This window comes from Microtus oregoni, unplaced genomic scaffold (assembly GCF_018167655.1).
Source record: "Microtus oregoni isolate MIOR12 unplaced genomic scaffold, Mior012 000017F_ref0000208, whole genome shotgun sequence".
Classification (NCBI taxonomy): Eukaryota; Metazoa; Chordata; class Mammalia; order Rodentia; family Cricetidae; genus Microtus; species Microtus oregoni.
In genome coordinates this window covers 17,516,857-17,530,000 of record NW_024543076.1, presented here as the reverse complement: position 1 = coordinate 17,530,000, position 13,144 = coordinate 17,516,857, and the positions used below count along the sequence as shown (strand labels likewise).

At 38.8% G+C, this 13,144-nt stretch overlaps 1 pseudogene; it reads left to right on the top strand.

Annotated features, from left to right (window-relative positions):
• The first annotated feature begins 10,071 nt into the window (after positions 1-10,071).
• Positions 10,072-11,001, top strand: LOC121458449 (annotated as a pseudogene).
• The last annotated feature ends 2,143 nt before the right edge of the window (positions 11,002-13,144 follow it).

Genomic DNA, 13,144 nt, shown 5'->3' with positions numbered 1-13,144 from the left:
ATGATTCATAAATTTTATTTTTGTTATTCACATCTTCTTGGCTACTCACTCACTGCTAGGAATTGTAGACAATAGCAACACCTGCTAATCACCTTTCAAGGCTTACTACCCATAGTGTCTTAGTAAGTTACTAACTTGACTACTTCTGGGAAAAAACACCAATAACAAGGCAACTCGCAAAAAAAAAGTATTTAGTTTTAATACATTTTCATGGGGGTAGTCATTGATCACCATGGCAGGATAAATGGGAGAAGGCAGGCAGGCATATCACTGGAACACTAGCTGAGATCTCATATCTGATCCAGAAGATGCAGGCAGAAAGAATAAGAACTGAACTGGGCCTGGTCACTCCCAGTGACACACTTCCTCAAAACAGGCCACACTTCTTCTAGTAAGGCCACACCCACCCTAACAAGGCCATAATACCTCTTAATCTTTCCTCAACAGCTCCCACAGTGAGCAAGGCATTCAATTAGATGAGCTTATGTGGACCACTCACGTTGTCGTAGGAGGCTGCTTGTTGGTTCCCGGCTGCTCAGCCCCTAAATAATCACACAGAAACTGCATTAATTAAATCACTGCTTGGCCCATTAGCTCTAGCTTCTTATTGGTTAACTCATATATTAATTTAACCCATTTCTATAAATCTGTGTATCACCAGGAGGCTGTGGCTAACCCAGGTATAGTTCCTGTGTCTATCTCCAGTGGGACTACATGGCTTCTCTCTGACTCTGCCCTCTTTCTAGCTAGCTTTCCCAGCCTAACTATGTTCTACCTTGCTATTGGCCAAGCCAGTTTCTTTATTCATTAATGGTACTCACAGCATTCAGAGGGGAATCCCACATCTTACATTCACCTACCAGAGAGGGATTTAAGTACTCTTTCAGAAATGGTACCTGTAAGGTTGATAAGTTATTAATGGCAGGAAATTATAAGGGGTGATGAGATGTCAGTCACCTTCTCTTCCTGTCTTTCACTTCTTCACCATGAGAGGAGGGGTTTAAATTTACCATAGTACTGTCCTGCTATGATGTATGTTCATAAAGCCAAAGCAACAGGGAATTTTTATCATACACTAGAATCTTCTGAAACTAAACCTTTTTAAAGTTAATATGACAGTATTTTTACTAATAGATATTGATTGAAACAGTCTATAAATTAGATATTTTATTTTTTCGTTGTGAAATAATCACTTATTCACAAATATGTATTCTGATCAAACTATATTATACCATGTATATTGTTTGTTTCTTCTAAAAATAATAAAATGAAAGAATTTCTCAAATGTATATACAAAAAAGCTGTCAAAAACTGTCTTGTTCTTGTTTTTTAAAAAAATTTCTTGTGTATAAGATGAAGAATATTCTTTAGTGAGTAGGTACTAGGTCTTCTAAAACTCTTATTTATTTTTCTTGACCAAAATTTCATGTTTTCTTACCTTTGTAGTAGGAAATTATATTTCATAGCTGCAATTTTACTTCTATTTTTTTTTCAAGAAAGTTGAGAACGAATCATTCAACTTATGTTAAGCATATGGATCCCTTGTGGGAACAGAACTTCTCAGGAATATAGGAGAATTATCTGTAGTAATGAATTTTCCCTATGCCTTGGGCATTGTTAGCATGTTAGGTTCTGTGAACCTATCCTCCTCACCAAGTCCTGTGGATTAAGTATATGCCATTGTGCAGGTTAGGCAGGCAGTTTACCACTAACCTATAATCCTAGCACTTTAAAAAATTTTTGAAACAAGGTGTCACTAAATTTTCCCGGCTGGGTCTGAACTTGCTTTGTTTCACAGGCAGGATTTGAGCTTGCAGTCTACTCGCCACAGTCTCCTACATAGGTGGTGTTATAGGTCTTTGCCACTGTGATCTGCTTTGTGATCCTATTAATCTAGCAGTGAGGCAAAGCAGAGAGTGAATGAGCCAGTCTCTACAGTATTTGTAAAAACCAACAAGCAGCCTCCTACAACATAAGTGGTCCACATAAGCTTATATAATTGACTGTCTTGCTCACTGTGGGAGCTGTTGAGGAAAGATTAAGAGGTATGGCCTTGTTAGAGTGGGTGTGGCCTTACTAGAAGAAGTATGGCCTTTTTGAGGAAGTGTGTCACTGGGAGTGACCAGGCCCAGTCCAGTTCTAACATGTTGATATGATTTGAATATAATTTATTTTATGCTGAAAAGGTACTTGGTTAGATGTTGGAGTCCTCCAGTGACACTACTAAACTATAGGGGGATCCTTACTAGGAAGGGCACACAGAAAGTTTTTAGGTAAGATCATTGGGGCACTCCCTCAGACAGTCTTAAGATAGACATAATAGGACCCCAACTAGTTGCTTCTCTTTAGCTGCTCTCTCTCAAAGTGAGTCTTTCACTGTTGAAATGTTTCTACCTCTGTGATGTCATCAATCACAGTTACCAAAGCTATGATATTGTCAGTGCCATGTCCTTGAGAACCTCTAGAACTATTAACTAAACCAAATGAAAAAACAAAAAAAAATCCTCTTTTGCATTATAAGTTACCCACATGAATATTTTGTCATCATAACATCAGACGTGTAAAAATTAGGATAGAAATCAGTACACAATTATATAAACCTAGTGTTTAGTAACTATGTTGACAGTATATGCTAAATTAGGAGTACAGAAGGAACTTTTAAAGTTACAAATGTTAAAGAGTTCCTCTTTGTTTCTAGTTTTTTTTTTTCTTTGTAAATCAGTAGGAACATTGTTTGAACCCTCCTGCTCTCATTCTGGTTCTTTCTCTTCCCTAAGAAATAGAAATGCTTCTCCATATTTCCTCCTTCCCTGTCTGGAATGGTATTCTCTAAAGATTAAGCTTTACCTTAAAGAATAAAGAGATTTTTTCCCACAAAAGAACTGTGTACAACTTGAACTTTGATAATAACAGGATGCCTACTTGCAAATACCAACAATGTTCTTCAGCCTAGCCTTTCTCAGTAATAAAGGTAGTATTTACATTTCTTTCTGCTTAACTGTTTCTATTATTTAATGAATTCCAAGACTTTAGTGAGAAGCACTGGAATCAGTAAACCCTTCAAATACTTTAGAAAGGAAAAAAAAGAAGGATTCTTGAAGAATGTAGGGCTTCAGCAATGTAGGTGAAAGAAATGATAAACATTAGAACTGACCAATTTTACTGATCTTTTTTTTAAAAAAAAAAACAAGTTTACCACTCACAGAATGTTGTGGGCACCTCTTTTCATTCCATTGTCAGAATAATTTTAAAGGACTTACCTAAGCTAAGGCTGTCAACGTTGGATCTTTATGTTATACTCAAGGCCTTCATATTCAGGATAGTCAGAAGCACTAAAAAAGATCACTGTTTACATATATTCTCTCAGGGTTGCTATTTATAGAATCCCCTTCTCCCAAACTGGCTGTTTAAAAGGGAAATCACAATGTCATTATAGTTATATTTATTCATTGTATACCCATGCATGCATGATGTGTGTGGATGTAGTCAGAGGCTGCTTGTTTGTTTCCTTGTTGCCCAAACCTGAAATAATCACACAGAAACTGTATTAATTAAAATACTGCTTGGCCTATTAGCTCAGACTTTTTATTAACTAACTCTTATATCTTAAATTAAACCATTGCTATTATTTTGTATTTTATCAAGAGGTGCGTGGTTTACTGGTAATGTTCCATGGTATTTGTCTCCTTCAGCAGGTACTTGGCATCACTCTGACTCTGCCTTCTTTCTCCCAGCATTCAGTTTAGTTTTCCTCCCTAGCTATATGCTGCCCTGCCATAGGCCAAAGAAGCTTCTTTATTAACCAATGATAATAAAACATATTCACAATATACAGAGGGGTATATTCACATCAAAGGCATATGTAGTGATCAGAGGACATCTTGTGAGTGTTCAGTCTTCGCTTCCACCATGTTTTCCAAAGATTGAACTGAGTTCGTCATGCTGAGACATCTCATTAACTTGTCAGTGCATTTAAAATCTTCCTATTTCTCCTTTTCAGTCTCTCCTATTCTCTAACTAGAGTTTTCCTCCACTCATCATAACTTAGTCAACTGTTCCAGTGTGTGTGTGTGTGTGTGTGTGTGTGTGTGTGTATTATCTCCTCTAGCTCTAATCTAGCTGCTGCTTTTATCTGCAACGTCTGTTGTCTTTTCTTTTCTAGTATACTTCTGTTTTTCCTGCCCACAAGTCATTACCCAGATTGAGTGTTTAGGATTTCTCTACAACTGTCTGAGTTTGTCCTTACTCAGTATCTGTCACTTGAAGAAAATGTTGGAGACTTTAATACACTATTATATTTTGATTATTGTATCTTTTTAAAAGTTTACTGAAACCCAGACTACCTGATGTCCACAGTGCCTATTGAGTGAATGTGTAAATGAAAATACCTTTCTTGGTTCGGAGCTGAGCAGAAAATAATCTGTGGAAGAATTAATTCAAGTTTAATGTTACTTGGATAATGAGAGAAAGCTCAGACTTCTGAGTGCTCTCTCTGCTGGGATGTAACAGCCTGTTTAGATGGACAGTAAACAGTCCCATTCCATCGGTGGCCTGTGTGAGAGAACAGCAGGTCTTTTATGGACACTGTGAGACATTGTTATACAAAGGTGGTGATGGCTTTGTAATTACTGCTAGCATGTTTAATGTTATATTGGGTCTGAGCAACTTCAAATACACTGTCAAAAAAATATGTTATTCAAAGGTAGGCTGTGATGACAATGTGGAAAGCTTCCGGATCAGCAACAGTCAGCACAAGCTTTGTATGGAGTCTAGCAAAGATATTCTAGCTTATCACAGTAAATATGACCTTACACAAATCTTTCAAACTAAGTTGAAATTATTATTACTGGAAGAACCACAGCTCACTTATCTCATATCAGTAATTGATTCATATTTATAAGGAACACATAAAATGCATGTTCACTAATAGTAATTGCTTCTAACTAGAAACTAGTTACATTCTCCTGTGTAGTGATACAGAAAGAAATCATTGCGTCAATCTCATAAACACAATTTGTTCGTTTTTCTTTTGCATGCTTTATCCACTTCCCTAACTACTAAAAGCCCCATACTTTCTCTTTCTTTCATTATAAGACAAAGGTGTCTGTTAGTTTTATGAGAGACAGAAAAGGGCTTGGTTCAGATGGCAGGAGAGATGAGGCAGAACTGGGAGGATTTGAGGGAAGGGAAATAATAATCTGAATATATTGTAGGAGACAAATTTATTTTCGATAAAAGAAAAGAATTGTAATAATAAAACAAGCAAACATACGAGAATGCAAATAGGCATCTAAAAATAATAATAAAATGAAGTAAGATAAAATAAAAACAAACAAAAGTGCCAAGGAAAAGCACAGAAAAGAAAACATACAGATGCAGAGACACACATGTTCAAACACACAGAAATCCCATAAAACCAGAAACCATAATATATACACGAAGGACTTCCATCATAAACAACTAAATTAAATTAAAAAACAGAAAAAGTACTGGCAAAGTGTTATGAAACATAGAACCTCCAAAATGCCAATGAATTTGTTTTGTTTCATACATAGATTTCAATTACTTATATGAGTCAAAACTATGCTTGCTGTTATCTTATAGAAGGAAAAAGAGGGGCTGTGTTATGGCAGAAGTCAAATAAAACAAAACACACAAAAACAAGATGGTGCCAAATTTGAACTGCTGCAGAAGTCTCATAGAGAATGATCCAGAAATGGTCATCAATAATGAAGCCACTTCTAAGCCAAAAACCTAAGATTTGAGAAAACAAAAGTATATATGATAATTGTTCTTCCTTCAGAATGTGGAGCAAAGTCATCTTTCTAACAGTGCAAGACAAAGACAGGCACTCTATCCTAAGAGGTTTAGGTCATGTCTAGACATAATAATTTGATGAACATTATGAATAAGCTCAGGGTTCAGTTCATAAGAAATAATATGTCGAAAAACAGTAAGAAACATAATTTCAGTCAAAACAGGACAAACCCAATAATATTCTTTATTAAACAATGCTACATAACTTCATAAAAAGATAACTGATGGGAGGAACAATGAATTGCAATCTCCTCCTACAGAGGAATTTTCTAATACCCATCATAGGAAAATACCTCTATGATATTTTACGTTGATTGATTTAGGGGCTGTTAGATTTTCTTCACATACTTGAAAACCTGTTTGAAGCATTTTGTTAAAGCTCCATGGGGTAGAACATGTACCTTTACTTTACAATAATTATGACTTAGAATTAATGCTGATAAGCATTGACTATTTGAAAGCAAAGGAAAATGTCTTTATTTTTTTAATCCAGCAGTAATGTTTTAAATTTTAAATTTCAAAGTGAGTGGTGATTGATGGAATTGGCAAGACTAGGCGTGGGAGATCTTTGGAAGCCAAACAGTTTTTTCTTAAGTGCATCTTTTTAAACCTTATCTTATTGATACTTTTCCGTGCTTATGACCAGGACTAAACACGGGCAGCTTTTTTTTTTTATAGATGATTGTAGAAGTTGCCAAGGATGTTAAAAAAAAAAAGTAAAAAATTACAAACAAAACAAAACAAAAATAAAACAAACAACAACAACCAAAATAGAATATAAACATTGTTGTGGAAACAAAGCAAGTCACTTGAGTTTTGTGGAGCAAACATCATGTTGTTGTGATATATTGAAATTGTCACTAAAATTAGAGAACATATTAAAATTTTTATAAGATGAAATAAGGATAAAGGAAATGGCTCAGAACTGTGTATCCCTATATAAAAAAGAAATCCATATCTAACTTAAAAAAACGCATATAAAGGAACTTTAAATTTGTGAGAAATTTGGAAAATGAAGTTCAAGGTTGCCTGAGAAAAAAGGCATAGCTCTATTTTCCTCACATTTTGATGTAGCTGTCAATATCTTTAAAAATGACCTCAAGTTCTTTGAGCTATTTTGGATTTAACTCAGATTTCTAATCTCATTCTTACATTTTACACAGTGGTTTAATAATGCAGAGTCTCCGTTCAAAGAAATGAGGAACAGATGGTGAGAATGGACCCATTGCCATTCCTAACGGGCACTTTATTACAGTGCTTTCACAGAATGACTGAACACACATTCCAAAATGCTCAGTAGGTGTGTAGGCAGCATCTCTGGAGAAATGGCAACCTTGTGCAGCCTTCCATTAACTGTAACGTTCTTTACTCTTTGTAGTGTGTAGCAGGAAATCCTTAAATGGAAAATACAGCAAGTTCATATCGATGAGATAAATGATCAGCACAGCAAGTCTTCGCAGCTAATGATGATCAATATGGAGTTAGTTAAAAATTAAAGTCTCTAATACCTTTTAAAGTATTTCATATGTTTTAAAAAATATTTAATAGCATATAATACCTCACAATATTAAGACATTTTTAAGATTTGTGACTTAAAAATAATTTGATTAGTATCACAATAATACTGACTTCAGAAAATAAAATTAGTGGTGTTTGTGTCCTTTGCTATTTAATAGTTTGAGAATCAGTGGACAACCTTTGATGGACTGATGGAATTCTGCACTTAGTCCATCTGAGCCTAGGAATTTTAAGTTGGAATACTTTTTCATCATGACTTCAGTCTCCCCAGTTTTAATTACTTGTATAACCTGGTTATCTCAACTTGGCACTGAATTTTGATAGATCACTTGAGTCTAGAAACTTATCTGTTTTTTGTTTTGTTTTTTTTGTTTTTTTTAGGCTTTCCAATCTAGTAAATATAAGCTTTTAAAGTGTGTCACAAAAACTTAAAAACTTCATTGGTACCCATTGAAATGTCTCCATTGTCATCTCTGATTATTTAATTAGGATCTTTCTCTTTGCATTGATTAGTTTGGATAAGGGTTTGTCAATCTTATTAAACTTTTCTATTTTACATTTTAAATAAAATATAACTACATTGTTTTTCCCTTCCTTTTTCACCTTGCAACCCCTACCAAGGCTCACAACTAACTCTCAAATACACAGACTTTTTTCTCTGTTATTGCTGTATACACATGCACACGCATGCATGCATGCATGCACTTGCATGCACATGTTTGCATGCACATATATTCATATGAGGAAATATAGATAGAAGTAGAAATATGCACAAATACAGAAATACAATCTGTTGAGTCCATTCAGTGGTCTCCCTCTCTCAGCATTCCTTGGTTGACTGAAGTAGTCCTTAGTCTATTGGTGGGGTTCCATGACATTTCCTACTTCCGTGTTAGTATATCTACCATTGTGGGCTTTGTTAAGGTCTGATTTAAGCAGCTTTATTGCTGAGGTATTAGAGGTAAAGACTTCTTGTCATTTTTAGGAGACACAGTCTCACACAAGGCTCCCTGTTTCTCTGCCACTTGCATTCTTCTTCCACTCTTCAACAATTTCCCCTGAGTTTTAGGTGCTGGATTTGTCTTAAAGATAAATGTACTGGGACTGGGCACTGCATGATCAGATGTTCTCCGTATTTTATTTTTTATGTATTTTTGTCAATCATTTTTAATTGAAAAAATATTCATACAATATAGTTTGATCATATTCTTCTGCTCCACCAATGACTCCCAGATCCTCTCAACCTCCCTAGTCACCCAAATTAATGTTCATTTTCTCCTTCTCTGAAGCAAATCAACAAACAAAGAGAGCAAACAACAAGAAATACAAAACAAAACCCCACAAAAACAGAAGTGAAAATAAATAAATAAAAGACCAATAAGACAACAAAATACAAACAAATCAAAATGGGAGAAAATGTCTGCAAAAAAATACTATTGAGTTCCTTTGTGTTTGCTAGCTAATCCTGGGCATGGATGTACCCTGAAGTGTGCTTAATATTCATAGTGAGACTCCATGGAGAAAACTGATTTTCCCTTTCCTAGCAGGTAATAATTGCAGATTGGTCACTTTTGCTTAGGGTTAGGAGCCCACACTCAATTCTGTCTCTGACTACTAGAACACATCTAATAGAATATGTGTAGGTGTGTGCTTCCTTAGTCTGTGTGAGTTTATATGTGTTGTTACTAGAAAATACTGTGTCCTTGGATTCAACTGTCACGTTGGTTTTCAAGGTTTTTCTGTCCCCTATTCTGCATGTATCCCTGATCTTTGGAGAGAGGGCTTTGATAAAGACACCCCATTTAAGACTGAGTGCTCCTAAGTCTCTCACTCAATTTTCTAGTTGTGATGTTCTGTATTAGTTCACATCTACTGCAAGAAGAAGCTTCTCTGATGATGGCTGAGAAAGGAATTGATCTATGGGTATAGCAATATGTCATGAGTAATAATTTTATAGATGTTTCTTTAGCAGAATAATAATAGTAGCTTTTCTCTCAGCCTATGACCTATCTTGGCCACTTTAGCAACGTCAAGCATGGGTCCGTCTCATTGAATGGGCTTTATGTCCAATCAGTAACTAGTTATTTATCCCCATAATATTTGTGTAACTATTACAACAGATATTTTGCAGACAGATCACTGTTGTAGATAACAAGGTTTGTAGCTGTGAGATATATGCAGAGTATCTTCCAGTATAATGACTAATAGTTTTGGAGCTGCTAGTTAGGCACCAGATCAACTTCTCCAATTTCAATAATATATGTAACTATTGCTTTTAGAAATAGGGCCTCTAGAAAACATCATTTTGAGTGAGGTAACCCTGACCCAGAAAGACAATTATAATATGTGATGGGGGAGAGTCTTCTGTTTTGTGTTAATTTTATTGGCTAAATAAAGAGACTGCCTTGGCCCTTTAATAGGCCAGAAAATTAGGTAGGCGGAGTAGACTGAACAGAATTCTGGGAGAAAGAAAGCCTAGTCAGGCCGTCACCATGATTCTCCTCTCCTAGGCAGAAGCAGGTTAAAAATCTCCCTGCTAAGCCGCCAGCTTGTGGTGCTACACAGATTATTAGAAATGGGTTAATCAGGCCACCACAGTCTGCTCCAGGGTACAACCCGGCCTTGGGCGAGGACCCGCCTTTCTGGGGCTGCCGCTTTAAGGGAGGGTGGAGCCACTAGTGAGGAGCATGGAGCTCCTGACAACTTGAAGCCAGAGCCCCACACCTCGGTTCAGCCATGAATGCGGAGGTGAAGGTGACAGGGCAGAACCAGGAGCAGTTTCTGCTCCTGGCCAAGTCGGCCAAGGGGGCAGCGCTGGCCACACTCATCCATCAGGTGCTGGAGGCTCCTGGTGTCTACGTGTTTGGGGAACTGCTAGATATGCCCAATGTTAGAGAGTTGGCAGAGAGCGACTTTGCCTCCACCTTCCGGCTGCTGACAGTGTTTGCCTATGGGACCTATGCTGACTACTTAGCTGAAGCCAGGAATCTTCCCCCACTTACCGAGGCTCAGAAGAATAAACTTCGACATCTCTCAGTTGTCACTCTGGCTGCCAAAGTCAAGTGCATCCCATATGCAGTGTTGCTTGAGGCTCTTGCCCTTCGGAATGTGCGCCAACTGGAAGACCTTGTGATTGAGGCTGTGTATGTTGATGTCCTTCGTGGCTCCCTGGATCAGCGCAATCAGCGGCTAGAGGTTGACTACAGTATTGGGCGGGACATCCAGCGCCAGGACCTCAGTGCCATTGCCAGAACCCTGCAGTAGTGGTGCGTGGGCTCTGAGGTTGTGCTGTCCGGCATTGAGGAGCAAGTCAGCCGTGCGAACCAGCACAAGGAGCAGCAGCTGGGCCTGAAGCAGCAGATCGAGAGTGAGGTTGCCAACCTTAAAAAAACCATTAAAGTTACAACAGCAGCAGCAGCTGCGGCCACTTCTCAGGATCCTGAGCAGCACCTGACAGAGCTGAGAGAACCAGCTCCTGGCACCAACCAGCGCCAGCCCAGCAAGAAAGCCTCAAAGGGCAAGGGACTCCGAGGGAGCGCCAAGATTTGGTCCAAGTCGAACTGAAAGGACTTGTTTCTTCCCTGGGAATGTGGGGTCCCAGCTGCCTACCTGTCTACCCCTTAGGAGTCCTCAGAGAGCCTTCCTGTGCCCCTGGCCAGCTGATAATCCTAGCTCATGACTTTTCATCTCCTCCACCCCCAAGCATAAGCCACACCCTCTGTGGGGAGAAGGCCAGTACAGGTCACGTTTGGTTGGTACTTCTGTGTTCCACATCCTCTTCCTGCCACGCTTGCTGTCATCTTCACTCACACTGTTGGTGCCCATTTCCCATGTTATTGAGCAGGTTGGCAGGCCTATGGAGGGTGCTGGCTCTTCACCACCCACAGGTGTTCTCTACCACGCCTACTCCTGCATGCCTAATCTGCAGTTCCTCCTCCCTCCCTCCCTGTGCCTATTGGGCTGCAACTGAAAAGCCATGGGGAAGGGTGTCCTCCACCTTCATCCCAGCCTTAGAGTTCTGGGAGTGGCCGACGCTTTGGTCCCAGAACCCATCACACTACAGTTGTTTCTTGTCCTCCCTTGTCTCCTTGGGTCTGGGAGTACTGCTTCAGCGACCCCAGAGCCTGAGAACAGCTATTTTTGAGAAGTTAAGAAATGGTTCTTTGTTAACTAATCATCTTAGGAAACCCAATGGAAATCCTGGAAAGATTTATATCTCTTCTTATGATTTTGGTGGGGAAGAGAATATAGATTGAGGCGTGCACCCACCCACTGAGACAGTGGAGCTGATCTACTGGGAGCTCACCAAGGCCAGGTGGACCGTGACCGAAAAAGCATGGGATAAAACCGGACTCTCTGAACATGGCGAACAATGAGGGCTGATGAGACGCCAAGGACAATGGCACGGGGTTTTGATCCTACTTAGTGTGCTGGCTTTGTGGAAGCCTAGCCAGTTTGGATGTTCACCTTCCTAAATATGGACGGAGGGGGGAGGACCTAGGACTTACCACAGGGCAGGGAACCCGGACTGCAATGTGGACTGGAGAGGGAGGGGGAGAGGAGTGGGGGGAGGGGTAGAAGGGTGGGAGGAGGTGGAGAAGGGTGGGAGGAGGGGGAGGGAAATGGGAGGCTGGGAGGAGGTGGAAACTTGTTTTTTGTTTATGTTTTTTAGAAATTAAGAATTAAAATTAAATTTAAAAAAAAGGTATATATGAATAGGTCTATATATAACATGACACAGAAATAAATCTATGAGAAATCTGTGTACAAAAAAAAACGAAATGGGTTAATCAGTTAATCAAGATGTAAAAATTAGCCAATAAGAGGCAAATACTAATGGGCCAAGCAGTATTTAAAAAAATACAGTTTCCGTGTAATTATTTTGGGTGTAAAGCTAGATGGGTGGCGGGACGCAGCCTGCCACTTCTCCCACTACAGAATAGCACCCACCGCGGCTCCTCACAACAAATATGTACTCAGTCATAAGTGGTTTTTAAACATAAAGCAAAGAAAACTAACCCACAAATCCCAATCCCAGAGAACCCAGACAACAATGAAGATCATAAGAGAGACATACACAGATCTAATCTACATGGGAAGTAGGAAAAGACAAAATCTCCTGAGGAATTTGGGAGCATGGAGACCTTGGGAGAGGGTTGAAGGGGAGAGGAGAGGCTGGGAGGGGAGCAGAGAAAAATGTAGAGCTCAACAAAAATTAATAAAAATAGATAGATAAATAAATAAATGAAAAGGAAAAAAGAAAAGAAATAGGGCCTCACCAGGAGGTGGTGGAGAACAACCAATAGCCTTGTAAATAGGCTGTGATGTTTGTAGTTTCCATAGGGTCCCTCTGGCCAGGGACCCAACAAAATTTACCCATTTTTGGCACTAGGTATCTTACTTGGTAGCATCAGATGTCTATTCCAGGCTTTGTACACACACACAAACATACACACACACACACACACACACACACACACACGGATGCATATATAATAAAGCTTTTAGAATAGTAGACCTTCAGATGGATTTTCAAATGGCCTTTAGTGTTAGTTTTCTTTCCCCTTTTTGTTTTCTTCCATCCTTCTTCCTATTCAGTACTCCTCTCTAGTTTACATTGGTCTCCCCATAGCAATATGTTCTATATCCCCTTCCTTGAAGATCCTCTCCTCTTCCCTAGCCTCTAACCTTTGCGGTTATTTGGGTTATAGCACAATATTTTGAAGGTTTATAAGGTAATAGCCACATGGAAGAGAAAACAGACATTTGTAATTTAAACAGTCTGTGTTACCTCTGTCCTTTACCTGCA